The sequence below is a fragment of the Rhinolophus sinicus genome, chromosome 3 (assembly GCF_057876585.1).
Source record: "Rhinolophus sinicus isolate RSI-liver-muscle chromosome 3, RSI-T2T, whole genome shotgun sequence".
In the NCBI taxonomy this organism is placed as follows: domain Eukaryota; kingdom Metazoa; phylum Chordata; class Mammalia; order Chiroptera; family Rhinolophidae; genus Rhinolophus; species Rhinolophus sinicus.
In genome coordinates, this window is record NC_142503.1 from 159,689,145 (window position 1) to 159,705,632 (window position 16,488).

Genomic DNA, 16,488 nt, shown 5'->3' on the forward strand with positions numbered 1-16,488 from the left:
GCCCCCAAATAGACTATTTGTCCATTAGGAAAAAGGTCTTTTGTGACCATTGAAAGTACAGCAGATTGTGTGGGTGAAAACATTGTAGTGGGAAAAATAGAGATCAGAAAGTAGAAACAGCAAATACACTTTAATGTTTTTCAAGAAGTATGATTCTGAGAAGAAAGGAGATAGAGTAGTTTGAGAGGGTGGAAGAGGTTGGGTGTTTTGTTTTTTTTCTGTTCAAAAGATGGGGAGATTGAGTTTTGTGGGGGGGGGGATGAAGAGCTAGATTAGAGGGGTAAATTGCTAATGGGGAAGGAGAAGATAGTTAATTAAATGAAATCTGGGAATGGCTGGGATCCAGTGCATAGGTGCAGGGTTAACCTTGGGGAGAAAGGGCGCTTCTTGCTGCTGTAGGTAGGGGATGATGAATGAAGGCTACAGCACAGCATAGGCATAATAATGAAGATACTGGATTTAACAGTGAAGAGAGTGGCTGGCATTGTAGAGGAAAGGCTAGGAGAGCCTGAATTTTCTGGGGCAGGTCCAGATTTCACATATTTAAATATCCCATTCTTCATTCATTCCTTTCACATTTATTCAATGTCCTGCGTGTGCCAAATCACTGGGGTCTACAGAGATACGAACTTTTCATGTAATTTTGAAATTTGCTATATTGGTGACTCAAGTGAGATTTACTTTTTACTTTTATAGAAGGCTTTAAGTAGAAATAAATGCACGAATCAGAAGAGAGTCTTTTGTCAGACCAGTTGTCTCGAGTTGGGATTTGGGAAACACGGGCATCTCAACAATGGCACCTTGTTCGAAGTGGAGAGGGAGGAAAGGCGGAGATGGGGGAAAGGTAGTTTAGACCTGGGTAATCGAGGAGGGTGAGCCTTCAACCAGGAAGATGCAACGTGCTACGCACTTCAGGCCAGGCTGTAACCAAGGGTAACAGCGCATCTGCCTACACAGGTGTGAAGACCGGCTTCTTCCCTAAACCAGGTATATCTACGGAGACTGGGCAGGTCCAGACACAAGCCAAACCTCGCTATCCAAACTACTTTGCTGCGAAAGTCCACGGCCTCTCGCTACGGAAGGTCACTGCTACCTACCTTTGTCCCCTGTTTATTGATGAGGGGCAGGGGAGGGAAAAAGCGGTGTGTGTGTGGGGGGGGGGGGCGCGAATCACCTTTCCTATTTTACAATTGGTCGTAATTGGATGGGAGTCCCGCCTCCTGCGCCGCCTCCAACAGGCTCTCGGGGCTGTCACTCGAGCCGCCGCTACCGCCCCTCGCCGTGGCCCCGCCCCTCGCCGTGGCTGGGATCTCGCGGGAAGAGCGGTGGGCACGGCTGTGGCTGAGTCTCCCGGCTGCTCGCGGAGCGGGAGGGCTCTCCTCACACAAGCGCTTCCTCGCGGAGAGATTGGAGCTGCGGCAGCCGCAGGCCTGGCCCGCCCCTTATCTGCCGCCTCCTTCTCTTCCTCAGGGCTCCCCAGTCAGCTCACCCTCAGACGCTGTCCAGGTAAGGAAGCCCGGAGCGCGTCTCCGCCGAGGAGCGATCGGGGAACGGGGACCGTGAGCAGCCGGGGCAGGCGGGCTCCCGACGGGGGCGGCTCCGGGGGCGGCTCCCCGGGCAGCGCGGCGCTGCCTGGTGGGCTCCAGGCTTGGCCGGGTTCAGGAGTGCGGGGAGCGAGGAGGCGGTGTGGTGGGATCGGGTGCAATCGCCCAAGGGCGGTGTAGTGGGTTCTTGGTCTCCTTGGGGTGAGGGAGCGGTTTACTGGGGCTCTTCTGGCTTGGGGTGGGGGTGGGTGGTGGCGTAGTGAGTGCCGGGTCTTCAGGATCGAGGGAGATTTATCAGAGTCCTGAGGTTCCTTGAGGTGGTGTGGCGGGGTTCCGGGACAAGGGGTCCCTTTATCGGGGTACTATACTCTAGGGGCAGAAGATTCAGTTTAGCAAGATCCTAGGTCTCTGAAGGGGCAGATCGTTGGGGTCTGGGGAGATCTTTTGAGCGGGAGTGGGCGTCTGTTTCGCATTCCTGGGGTGAAGAAGCAGTATATTAGGGTTCCGGGGAGAAGGGTCTGTGTGTCAGGGTCTCCGGGCTAGAGGGCGATGTGTAGGCGTCCTACAGGGGCCGGGCCGCCTTGGTGGGCTGCTGGGGGCGGAAGGGTGTACCGCCGAGACCAGTGTCTTTACTGGGCTTTTTGCTTTGCCCAGAGGGGGGCGGTAACTTGGTATGGTCCCCAATCTTTTCGGGGGCGCCAGGGCGAGTTAGCGGGTCCCCGGGTGATCTTGAATGGAGGGCGCGGCTCAGCAGGCGCTGGGTCGTTCCGAGCGGGAGGGGGCTTTGGTGGCCCAGTAGACAGTCTGTGGCTGGTCAGCATCTTGGAACAGGTCTCTTTCCCTCTAGATGAGTTGTACTCAGTACTTAGTTGGAAGGTTGATCGGTGTTGTTGCCTCGTTGGAGAAATAGTGGGTTGGTTCTGCAGTTTTCTTTTCTCCGCCCCAGGATTCCCGTGGGGGCGTGCTGGTCTCGCTGCTCTGGGAGCAAGAGTGGCAGCACCTTCCATGGGTATGTAGACTGTAGGTTCTTCAGGAGGCGAGCGTCCTCAGGTTGATCGTGGGAGCCGCTGAGGATGGGAAAGACTGTGTGGTTTTGACTTCCCTCCCCTCGGTAGTCTGCTTTGCTGGTACTGCATTATTAGATCTTTCTAAAGCCTTCCTGAATGTTAGGCAGAGTCAAATGATGCTGGGGAGTATGTTCTGACTTCTCTCTGTCCTTTGAAAGGTATTTGTGGAGAGGGATAACTTCAAGTTTAGCCTCCAAGTAACATACTGGAATTTGAAGTCCTGAAGCTAGGACTCGGCAACAGTGTCATTTGAGACCTGTAAGGATGACTAACAGCTCTTTTAGAGAATCTTGCTTAACAGTTTTATTGTAAAGGTACAGTTAGTATTGAAATTATGCAGAGTTCTTGGTAACTAGCCCAGACTTACGTGGAATTCAAATAAGATGACCTGTACATATGTGAATGTGCTTTCAAAAGAAATCTGTAAATCAAAAGTGTGCGTTTGCCTGATGGTTCTTCTGGTTAGATAACTACCTATCATAGAGGCCTGTAAATGAAGTCTGATGTGGCAGGCAGTGGAGCCTGTACTCGTAGTAATTCTGTAATTTTAAGTAAACAGACAAATTTGAATGTGCCAAAGCAAAGAATTTTGCCTGCTTTAGTCTATTTCTTTTTATCTTAAAACAGAAAGATTAGGGATAATGAACTTAATCCTTGAATCTTGCAATCATTTAAAAAAGCAACGGAATCCTACATAGTATTAGTTAACTCTTTGGAGAGCTTAAAATTTTTTTGTTGTTGTTGTTATAATTCAACCCAAAGTACCTGATTTAATAGCTATCAAAACTGATCAGTTGAGCAGATATTTGTTTGGAACTACAGCCAAAAACAAACAAACAGAATGACAAATGATAAATTAAGCAGATTTCAATAACTTTTTCTTTTAAAGCAGCTTTTCTAATTTCTAAATAAACATACAGATCAGTCAACAAGTACTGGATTATCTGCGAAGTGTCAAGCACTGCAGGTACATTCCAGCTCTCATGTAACCTACATGGAAAAAGAAAAAGACAATAAATAAATAAATACATAAAATAATTGAGATGCTGATAAAGAAGAAATAAACACCATACTTGGAGTTTAGCTCACTTTTTGTTTATAACCCCTGAATGATAATGTAATTGATGTCTCTTGTGATAACCAGAAACCAAGAAAGATAATGATCTACCTTCTGAATTATTAAAGACTAAATTATCAGTAGAATTTGAATGTTAAATGTATATTTACTCTTTGAAGATTAGCACCTTTTGTTATATAAGCATAAAAAAGTCTGTAAGAACACACGTCAAACTTATCAGTGCTGGGGGATTCTTCAGGAGACAATTGCGGAGGCATGGAAGACAGCTATTAACTTTATGCTTTTATATTATTGGAATCTATTACAACGAGCAGACATTACTTAAGTGTAAATTTAGAGAAATCTAAAAATTAAAACATCTCGGTGGCTGTGAAATTTATCAGGCTTTTTGTCAGTGTTGCCGCTTCTACTTGTGTTACTAGTGAAGGAAAAAATATATTTCAAGGATCTAAAAATTATAGGAGTGGGAGGGAGCACAACAAAATAAGAAAAAGACTGAGACCTAAGTAAAATGTTAAAACATGTGAAAGATGTTAGAGATTTAATTATATAAAGATAAATTAATCTGAAGCCTTGCTTCTTTCAAATTTAATTGTTTCCTGAGTTTGAGAAAGTAAATTTTTAGACTCCCTACAGAAAAATAGGGTGTGTTTTTATGACAGAGGAGGAGGTGTTCTTATTGTGTCACAGACGTCACAAAAAGATTTCTTTTTGTCAAATACGTGCACATCTGATAGGTATGCTTTTCTTGTGAGGCATATGAAACATAAAAATAGTTTTATAGTTATTATTACACTTCTGAAAATGACAATATCACAGTGTCTTTTAGATTATCATTCAAAATTCTAGAATCATAATTATGATATACTAAAGCAGTTTCTAGAAAGAAACTTGTAAGATATAAATTCCGGTCTTCACTGTGCAACTAACCATATATGACCTTAGGTAATTCCTTAGTCTCTCAGGGCCTGTTTCTGTATACATAAAATTAAGGCAAAAGAGGTCCCTGTCAATAATCAATATGAACTCCCAATTCCAAGGATTCTATTGCATTCATTTTTAAGTTGCAGATCTACAGTATTACATGTACAAAAAGAGATAGATGTCATAAGAGTCGCTAGTTCTCAGGATACAGCTAGTTCCATATAATTTTTCTATATCATAACTAATTTTAGAAGCCTCTTCCTTTTAAAGATGTATAGGAAGTTCTTAATTCCAGAATATACATTCGTGACGATAAATGATTTCCTTTTGATAATTTAGCTTTATCTGTTAAAACATTGTTATTTTTATTTCTGATCCCTGGTTCTGTAGTAGAATATCTATATGACAATGTAATGTCCTTAGTTAGCGCTGGTTGTAGAATGAGCTTTCCAGTGGTTGAGCCCCTTTAATCCATCCTTTATACTACTGCCAAGGTGAATGCTTCTTTCTTAAAACCCATGCTGCTTTCTTACCTATAGCATTTAGTCTAAACTATTTATCGTTACAAGGCCCTTCATCTTCTGGCTTATCTCTTGCCTTTCTTCCACCATTAACCTCAAGCGTTCACTGAAAGAGACATACTGTTTCCTGATTTGGAGCCTTTTCATATATTCCCCCCTTCTGCTTAGGATGCTTTTCCTTCTGTCTTGCTGACAAAGGCTACTCATTTTCCAAGATACAACTTAAGTACTATTAGCTCTTTTTTTTTTTTTAAATTTAATATATATATGTATATGTGTGTGTATATATATATATATTTTTTTTTAAGATTTCATTGGGGAAGGGGAACAGGACTTTATTGGGGAACAGTGTGTACTTTCAGGCCTTTTTTCCAAGTCAAGTTGTTGTCCTTTCAATCTTAGTTGTGGAGGGCGCAGCTCAGCTCCATGTCCAGTTGCTGTTGCTAGTTGCAGGGGGCACAGCCCACCATCCCTTGTGGGACTCGAGGAATCAAACTGGCAACCTTGTGGTTGAGAGGACACACTCCAACCAACTGAGCCATTTGGGAGGCAGCTCAGCTCAAGGTGCTGTGTTCAATCTTAGTTGCAGGGGGCAGAGCCCACCATCCCTTGCGGGACTCGAGGAGTTGAACCAGCAACCTTGTGGTTGAGAGCCCACTGGCCCATGTGGGAATCGAACCGGCAGCCTTCGGAGTTAGGAGCATGGAGCTCTAACCTCCTGAGCCACCCGGCTGGCCCCTATTAGCTCTTTTAAGTCTTCTGTCCTCGGCTCCCCCCTCTTCCCACCCCATTGGGTTGTTCATGGTCTATGTCTTGTTCCTGAGTATGCTGTAATTATTTATGTTTGTCTCCTTGTGGGGTCAAAGGCAGGTTTATATTTGTCTTACTACTTTTTGAATCTCTATCACTTATTTTACACTGTTGGCTCTCATTACATGTTTGAACTCTCAATGCTACTACGAGCAGTGTCTTTATAATATCTGAGATGAGTTAAGCCCAAATTACAGTCTTGTCCAATTTTTCTAAAATTTTGGTCTTTCTAAATTATTTTCTAGCCTCAATGACCTCAAACGGCCATTAGTTCTTATTCTCATATTTAAGACACGAGACTCCCAAACTTTAGGAGTTAAGGGTTACTCTGTTAAAGTTGCAGAAAAGTCTTGCAAAATTTTGAGGCAACCACTGATCCCTATATCTAAAATTGCTAAGAGTTATGAATTAGTTTGGGTATTTCAGATCTTGGGCATCAGTGATTTGGTAGATACTTTACCATGGCTGCTTTCTATACGGGAAATGACTTGCCCATGTGTAGGCTTAATAATTGCTTTGCATACATTGCCTTTAATTTTCAAAACAAATCCTGAGCACTTAATAATTTACTCAGGGTCATTATCTACTAAGAAGCAGGCTATGACTAGATCCAAGTCTGTCTTACTCCCAATTCTATGATTTTTCAAAATGCTGTGCTGCTTTCTGAATGTGACTGCTTGTTTTAAATTATTGATACTTTACTCATTTTATAAATTGAAAAAGTAGGTTGTAAGGTCTATCCATTCATTTTTTTCAAAAAAGATGAAGTAGAGAATTTGAGATTAATTGGACTTTAGAGACCATTCAGTTTAATTCCCTCACTTAGCGTACACATGAGGGACCTGACATACTGAGAAGTTGAATGACTTGCTCAAGATCACACAGCTAATTGGTTAAGAGTTTCTTGGTTAAGCTAGTTGTGAACATTGGTGTTATAAAACCATGATTTTAAAGGCATACCAGATGCCTGATCCCCCCACCCCCCTGCAAAAAAAAAGAAAAAGAAAAGAAAATGTGCCTAGCGTGGCTTTTAGGATAAGTGATGTCCAGGATCTCAGAATCTTAAGGACGTGGCTTTTAGGAAACGTGATGTCCAGGATCTCAGAATCTTAAGGACGTAGCTCAGAGAAAACCCTGCCTTTGGATCACACATGGAGATGCCTCATTGCCTTTACTCAGCTAGTTCCCTAGACATAGTTTCTTTCCTTCCTCTTTTTATTTTTAAAAATCTATCCACAGTTTACTAATTTTTTAAGACTGATGAAGTTGTTATTAGCACCAGCCTCACCAGTAACCATTTAAGTGCCAACCATAGGCCGACTACTAGGGATACAAAAAAGCATAAAATCTGGTCACTGCCCTGAGGAGGCTTGGTTTGTCTGGGAGTGGGAGGCAGTGTATATTTAATTACATAGTCGTATATAAAGATGCCATGAGTGGTATAGCCCTAGGAGCTGTGAAGATTAGAGAAGTGTGGACTGGGCTACTGGTTATAGAAGTTTCTATGTAGAAAAGGTTTGTCTTAGTCTTTAAATGAAGAGTTGGGAGTGCTGTAAACAGAGGAAAAGACTGGAGAAAAGAACGTCTCACTATTTTTTTTTTAAAAATCTTACCGTGGCAGACTTCCCTTCAGCCAGTGGTCCATGCTATTTCAGAAGGCTTAAAATGATACCATGTTCTTCCAGATATCCATATGTCTCCCTCTTTACTTCCTTTGGGTCTTAATATCCCTCCTTCTGTGAGGACTTTACTGACTACCTTGTTTAAAACTACAACATCCCTTTCACACATCCTCTTCCTATTCCTCTTCCCTGCTTTGTTTCTTTGTGTGTGTGTGTGTTGCTATCCAAGACACTCTATATTTTTATTGTCTTTCTACCCCTAGAATAATTTCAGATCTATGAGGGCAGGGATTTCTACCCATTTTGTTCAATGCTGTATTCCCAGCACCCAGAGCAGTACCTGTTACAAAGTAGGTGCTCAAATTTTTATTGAATGAATAAGAAATTGAGCTTTACAGCAGGAATGTGAAGATCATTTGATCTAATCTTCTCCCTTTTGTTTCCTTTTTTCCTTTTCTTCCCCCCTCCCTCCTTCCCTCCTTCCCAGTAAAGTACAGAAATCATAAACAAGTCCATGAATTCTATATATGTAAACATGTAATCACCAACCAGATCAAGATACAGAACATTTTTAGGACCTTAGGAGCCTTTGTCACGCTCTCTCCTAGTCATTACTTCCCCCTGTTCTGACCTCCATCACAATAGATTAGTTTTGCTTATTCCTGAACTTCATATAAATGAAATCAAATAATTTTTTTAATATCTGTTTTCCTTTGTTCAACATAAGGTCTGTGAGATTCATCCATGGTTTTAGAGGTAGCAGTAGTTCATTCTTTTTCATCATCGTGTAGTATTCCATTTTATGAGTATATATTTTTCTGTTCTACTGTTGATAGACATTTGGGCCATTTCCAGGTTTTAGCTCTTAGGAACAAGCTACTATGAACAATTTTGTACTTGTCTTTTGGTGGGCATAAGGAGTCATTTTTTGGCAAACTATCTAGGAATTGACCTCGCATCTCGCTAGATAGATAGATAGATAGATAGATAGATAGATAGATAGATAGATAATTCTTCCTTTTTTTTTTTTTTTTTTTTGTAAAAGAGGATAGTTTATTAAAAGTAAAGAGTCACAGCTCTGGGAACAAGAGGGGGTCCCGACCAGGTTGCCCCAATAATTCTTAATCCCACGTGATTCCTAGTACATGCTAGATGATCATTAAATGACTAAAGATAAATTGCTAACTAATCATGGGCTATGAGAGTATCTCAAATTTACTAACAATATTGGAGAACAGTTTCTGGTTCACGCTTTTTTTCTTATATCTGACATAAAACACGTAGTACTTTATCCAGTCCCTATACATTTCTCTTTCCTCTTGCTTTGCCTTTTTTGTAAAGACCATATTCTTTGTTACTTGCTCTCCCTCCTCCAGAAGATGGGAGAATTATATGCAGAAAAGAGAAAATTCAAATTAATTAATTTCAAGATATGAATTTCAGACCTGGTTGGCTATTTTCCTATATTTTTTCAACAGTAAAAGTAATTTCTTTCCAACAGTTTGGTTTTACCGTACATCATATACTTCCTACTAGTCTATACAATTCGAAATCAATGGGTAGAAAAACTGAATCTGTGTTTGGTTCCTTTCATGTGTTACTAACTTATATTTGGGGATATGTCAAAAAAAGACTTTCTTTGATGACCTTAAGGCATTGTAGAAGTGGCTTTAGTGAAGAATGCAAATGAGAGCTCCTACGATAATATTAATAAAAGATAATCTTGAGAATATTTTTCTCATTCAGAAAAGTTTTCAGTTCCCTTTTGAAGTGACTTCTAAGCTAAGACTTGAAAGATGAGTAGGAAGCAAGGTGGGTGGGAAACCCCGTAGGGAATGGGGAGGGTAAAAGCACCATAGGTAGGGAGCTGAATTTGCAGGGAGAGAGCAGGGCAGATTTGGGAATTGCAGCAATTCAGGAGGGCTAGAGCCATGGATTTCAAACTATGTGCTTATGAATCTCCTGGTAGGAGCAGGGCTCATGCATTTGGAGTTCTAACATGTTCACAGGTTATGGAGATGTTGCTGATTCAAAGATCACGTTTTGCAAACCACCGGGCTAGAGCATAGGAAGCAAATGAGAAGGAAGGAATAGGGAGTAAAGCAGGACCGTATCATGAAGGATCTTATAGTCCATGTAAGGAATTTGGATTTGAAGCAGTGGTAACCCAGTAAAGGGTGCTAAGAATAATAGTGACTTCGTGAGATTTGTGATTTCTAAGTGGGCAATTAGTGGTGGAAATAATTTTTGGGGTAAACTCCATCTACATTTGAAACTACAGATTAGTTCATGTCTGAGAAATGATAATTTGTCCGTTCATTAATAAGTATTGTTTCTCCCACTAGCAGACTCAGTCCATCTAAAGGAAAAGGTTGGTTATATTTATTAATTTAGATGTTATATGTTTAATCAGTTCCTTCCAGGGATATTATTTATCCTAATAAGTATTATAATTTAATTCATAATTACGTTATTAATCCTGTTTGATGGAGTTTAAATTTTGTCCATATTTACCATATGATAGTCTTCCTATAGAAAAAGATTTTCTTTTTTATTGCACTGATTTAAAAATAAGCTAGGTGGTAGTGCTTATTATATGGTAGGAATGATCCTAATGATACATAGTATATGCACTAGTTTGTCATTGGCTTCTATAAATGTTATTAATTAGAAGGTTTAAACTTAATTTATTTCAGCTATTTAAATACCACATCAGTTTTGCAACATTATAAACTTAAGAACAAATGTTTGTGTATGGTGGGGGTTATATATGTATGTATATTTTATTATGTATATGTATGTATCTATATAAAATAAAATATTTTCCCCTAATTTTATAAGTTCTAGGAACTCATTTTAAAAATCTTGGAGAAACACAAAAGACAGAAATCTAATGCTTCAACCCAAATATAAGCATCACTAACATTGTAGTGTATGTCCTCCCATGAATATATTTATTCATTTGTATACTGTTTATCCCCCCAGCAAGCACTAAATAATGAAGATTTTCCTACTTTGTTAAAATTGGTTTCAAACTTAATTTTTACTAGCAGCATAATGTTGTATTAAGTGGATGTATAATGATTTAACCATTCCCAATTATTGAACATTTTATTCCTTGGCTGATAATGTTGATGAAAATCTTTGTGCATAAATCTTCCTCCATACTTGATTATTTTCCTAGGATAGGAATAAAAATGTTCAGTCAAAAGGAAAGAACTTAAAAAAATTATAGATATTGACACATTGCTTTCTAGAAAGGTTATGCCAATTTATATGCCAATATTCAATATTAGTTTTAAAAAGCTTTTCCAATTTGGTAAGCAAAAATGATCTCACTATAATTTGTATTTCCTTGATTGTAAGTGAAGTTGAGCATTGTGAATTGTTTTTAAAACATTTTTTAAGATTATTGAAAGATAATGCCTCATGATTTTCAAGGTGAAATATTTTAACTAGAATTAATGTTTATTATTGTAGTTTTCCTTTTAATCGATAAATTAATTTTTTGAATAGTTATTACAAAAACATACAAAAGTCAAAGATCCAAAAAAGTCAAAGTTGCCCCAGAGGCAATCACTGTTATTCTTTTGTACATTTCCAGAGGTATTGTAGATCGTTTGTGTGTATGTATATGTCAAAACATTAGACGAATTATGGAGCGCATTCATTAAAATACAGTCTAGTTCAGATGGGGTATTGTGTATACTAAATTGTGTAGTAAAAATTAGAAAGGGTCTAAAAATGATTAGTATCTGGCTACTGGCCCAGAAGGAAGAAAAGCAGGGTCTGGCCGTATTCGGCAGTAATTTTCTATAAGACAAGTGGCCTTAGCTCTTTTTATTATTGGATCGATTCTTTGACAATAGCACTTCTGTTTATAGTGCCGATTCTATAGTACTATTCCAAAAAAGAAAGCCAAGTTTTTGAAAATTAGTCATTTGATACCTGAAAGAAATTCTTTACAGTACAAAAGCTATTTGGAGGTATTTAAGAGAACATTTAGGGGAAAGATACTTTATTCTTAGGTATTTTGGGATTTCTTTGCCTGATGGCTATAGTTTTAGCAGAATTTTCATGATTTTGCTGCTTCACAGTAAAAGTTTAAGCTTGAATAATTGCAAATAAAATTCATCATTTTCCCAAGCTCTTTTTACCTAATTCAAAAACCAATCAGCCAGTGGTCCGCCTACAGATGTCAGTGGCCTGGTCTCTGGGACCTGTGAATATGTTTTGTTATGTGACAAAGAAGAATTAAGGTTGCTAATAAAATTATAGTTGCCAATAGCTCAACTGACTTTAAAATAGGGAGATTATCCTGAATTATCAAGGTGGGCCCCATGTGATATCAGGGGTCCTTAAACGGGGAAGAGGGAGACAGAAAAGGGGAGTCAGCAGAGCTACGATGATGGAAAATGAGTGGGAGAAACTTTATGTTGCTGCCTTTGAAGACGGAAGAAGGGGCCACAAGCAAAGGAATGTGAGCAGCCTCTAGAAGCTGGAAAAGACCAGGAATTATTCTCCCCTGGGCCCTGTCGATACCTTGATCTTAGCCCATTGGGTGCCATGTTGGACTTCTGACCTACAGACCTGCACCTTAATAAATTCGTGTTGTTTAAAAAAAAAAATGCCATGATATAAACTTAGTTTTTAAAAATTTTCATGCTAATAGTATAGTAGTAATTTGTCTCATACATCAAAGACCTTTATGAGCTTGACTTGACTGCCGCTACTAAATAAGTAGTTTGAGCAATAAGTGTCAGAGGTCTTCACTGGATTCTACAGCTTTAACGCTTTAGGGAAAAGATATTTGCCTTTGGGACAGATTTTGTTAAGGCCTTTGTTTCCAAAAATAAAAATTTGGGATGACTGTTGTTTACTGAATACTGCCTCTCTGTTGCCCAGGATAATAAGTAGGGGTGTTATAAGGGTTCCTATTTGATGGGATTCATGTCTCCTATTCCAGATTAATTATAGGGCTGAAAAGACCGCTAAAGAATTAGCACTTAATAGTGGTGGTAATATTTGAGGAGTTTTAAGAAAAAAATTATCAGAGGTGGGAAAAGATAATCTGGATTTTTTAAAAATGCTTACTTTTGAAATAGATACATCTTTATAGGAGAATTGCTAAGATAATACAGAGAGCTCCCATGTACCTTTCACTCAGCTTCCCCTAATGTTAACATCTTGTATAACCATGGTACATTTATGAACACTTAAGAAATTCATCCTAATTTTCAAAAGGAGAAGACAGCAAATCTTGTTTTTGAACACTTACAATGTGTAAAAGAGTGTTTCCGCTGCTGAAGTATGTACAATGTTGGAAAGCAGGTCAAGGTTGCAGGTAACAATAATCAACTGATGACCTTGGTGTCATTCCTGAACAAATGCTTAGGTTATTGAGCACACGTTCGGTTGGTACTTAAACCAGTGATCACTAGGAGCCAGCATGGGTTCACGGAGAACAATTCCTGCCGCACTAACCTCACTCTCCTTCTAGGGGAAGTCAACTGGTAGGTACATTAGGAGATATTCTGGCCATAGTCTACCTAGAAGTATAGCTACATTTATTAGGTTTTTAATTTTGTGCTAGACATTGGGTTAAGTGCTTTACATAGATTGCCTCATTTAATCCTGTTTTACAAATAAGGAAAGGGACCCCAAGGTTCTACAGTTATATTTTGACAGCCTTTTATGATGTCTTTATAGACCATAAAATGTAGTCTGAATCATTACACAGGTAGGTGGTTTTGTAATTGATTAATGAGCTGATGTTAAAAATAGACTGCAGTTTATTCTTAGTGGTGTGCCTCAAGGTACTGTCTTCCCCCACGTCCTGTTTAAGGTATTTATCGGTTAATGTCAAAATTGTGAGGGGGAGTGCTAGTCTGTTCTGTGTCAGAATCATGACCCTCCCCTCCCCCTGCCTGCCCCTTTATTTTTTAATAATTAGAACAAAAGACTAGAACAAAAATGTTTGTTACAATAATTTTATATTTGATGTGTATGTATTTGATAAGAACAAACAAAACCCTATAATTGAATATTTTTAAAAAATATGCACAAATAACAGAGTTGGAGACTTGGAGGGCTAACAGCAGTCGGTAGGTTTTTCTTTAGTTTTTTTTTTTTAAGCAGGTGTGTTCCAGGATATGTCTTATTGCCTGAAGTTGGGAGAGTTAGTGGTTTATTATAATATAACTGCCCAAAGGTCAACACCCACTAAAAATGTTATTTTAAAGCATGTTGTCCAGAACATAATTGATTATTTTTTTGTATCTGCATTTAGCTTAGTGTTCTCAGTTCTATTTGTCACATTTTAAGGAGGGCATTGATAAACAGTGTATTCAGAGGAGAATAATCGGTATGAAGCAGTGTCTTGAAACAGTTACTTGCAAAATAATTGAAATATTTAAGATTTTTCAGCCTGGAAAAAAAAGAACACTTTAGTGGGGTATATGATAGTGCTTTTAAAATTGGGTACTTGAATGATCTTTAAAATTCTTCCTATCTCAGATCTGTGGTTCTGTGAACACACGAAGGAATGACATATGGAAGAGGGATTAAAACATCTTTTGCGTCCCCATAGGATAGAAATAGAAACAATGAATGAAAAAGGAAGGCAAATATTGGTACATAATAATGTTTTTAACAACTGAAATGAAAATAGAGTGAGCACTCTGTCGTTGAGGCGTTAAAGCATATGCTGAGTAGAGTTTAATCAGGCCATCCTCTAAGGAATTGACCCACTCCAACCTTTTTTCTTTCTTCATTGGTTATAATTCCCCATAGCAAAACTTTCTCTTAGGTACATCACTTATTCTCACCACCTTGTGGTTTCATATAGTATCAACTGTTAGTAATAAAATAATAATAATAATAATAATAATAAAATGCAAATTTAAACAATGGCAGAGCATTTTTCACTAGTCATATTGACAACAATGAAAAAGTTCAGTAATACACAATAATGGTAAGGGTATGTAGAGTCACTTCCTCTCATGCACCAGAGGCAGGAATGTAAATTTGTGCAGTTTTTTTGAGAACAAGTTGGCTTTACTTATTCAAATGATGAATGTTCATACTTTTTGACTCAGTAATTTCAAAGACTTTATCTTTGTTAATTATAAATGGTATTAATTACATTGCCCAAAGCCCAAATTAGTCGTAATGTGGGTCTGGTTAAATAAATGATGATACAACCACACAGTGGGATGTCACATAGACACAATATGAAAGAAAAAGGAGGACTTTTGCATGAGCTCATCTCTAAGACATAATTGTGTGAAAAAATAAGTTGCAGGACGATGTTTATGGTAGGTTGACATTAAAAAGGTAAATTGTTATATTTGTGGGTGTAAATACACATACATATGCACACATTAATAAACACATTCATGCTTCTATGTGCATAGACTTTTCTGGAAAGATACACAAGAGGGAGCAGTAGTTGCTTCTGGATAGGAGCTAGGATATTAGAAGTCTGAGGTCTCAATAAGACTTTGGTTTGCTTTGGTTGTGTACATTTTTATACTGCTAGAATTTTTCTTTTTTGTCAAGAGTGTATTGTAAAAATATTTTTTTTATTTTGAAGTAGTTATAGATTCACAGGTAGTTCCAAAATTAGTACAGAGAGGCTCCATGTACCCTTCATCCAATTCCCCCCAATGGTAACATCTTACACAACTGTAGTACAATATCAAGACCAGAAAATCAACATTGGGACAATCTACAGATCTTATTCAGATGTCAGCAGTTATACATGTCCTCGTGTGTGTGTGTGTGTAATTCTTTGCAGTTTTATCATGTGTAGATTTGTGTAATCACCATCACAGTTGAGATACAGAACTGCTCTATCACCAAAAAGTCACATCCTTGTAGATCCCGTTATAGTCACATCCATCGCCCTAACCTCTAGCAATCACTAAGCTGTTCTCCGTCAATTACGCAGTATGTAACCTTTGAGATTGGCTTTTCTTACTCAGCATTATTCCATGTTGCATGTATCAACAGTTCATTTTTATTGATGGACATTTGGGCGGTTTCCAATTTTTAGCTATTATAAATACAGCTGCTATCAACATTTGTGTACAAGTTTTTGTGTGGATGTGAGTTTTCATTTCTCTGAGGTAATTGTCTAGGAGTGTGAATTGCTGGGTAATTTGGTTAAGTGTATTTAAGAAAGTGTAAAGTGTAAGAAACTGCCAAACCATTTTCCAAAATGGTGTACCATTTTACATTCCCATCAGCATTGTAAGAGAGGTCTAATTTCGCTGTGTTCTTTAGCATTTAGTGTTGTCACTATTTTTCATTTTAGGTGTTCTAATAGGTATGTAGTGATATCTCATCATGGTTTTAATTTGCATTTTTCTGATGACCAATGATGTACGAGGTGTGATCAAAAAATACAATGAATGTTCAAATAAAAAATTATTACAGTAAAAGACACATTCTCATTAATCCCCCTCAAAATACTCCCCCTCGCTTTGAACACACTTGTCCCATCATTCTTGCCACTTTCTGAAGCAGTTCTGGAAGTCCTCTTTCGTGAGTGTCTTTAGTTGCGCTGTCGTGGCTGCCTCGATGTCCTGAATCTATTCAAAACATTTACCTTTTATGGTCATTTTGACTTTGGGGAAGAGCCAGAAGTCGCACGGTGCCAGATCAGGTGAATAAGGTGGATGAGGACACACCGTAATGTTTTTATTTGACAGAAATTGTACCAGAAGCAATGTGTGATGCGGAGTGTTTTCATGATGGAGGATGAAACCGTTTGCCAATTTCTCAGGCCGACACACTTTAAAACACACCTTCTCTTAACCGAAGCTCACACCCGACTGACTGTACCGAACAAGTTGAAACTTGTCACACACGGTTACTGAGGTTCTGCGCTCCGCTTCCCGTATTGAAGATCCCTGCCTT

At 38.8% G+C, this 16,488-nt stretch overlaps 1 protein-coding gene across 1 annotated transcript in view; it reads left to right on the forward strand.

The window, feature by feature from the left end:
* Nucleotides 1-1,310: 1,310 nt before the first annotated feature.
* The window catches only part of GLCE (glucuronic acid epimerase), a 94,042-nt gene continuing 78,864 nt past the window's right edge, over nucleotides 1,311-16,488 (forward strand). The window contains exon 1 of the mRNA XM_019725639.3: nucleotides 1,311-1,506. The gene's annotated coding sequence lies outside the window, so the exon portion shown is untranslated. The remainder of the gene's footprint in view (nucleotides 1,507-16,488) is intronic.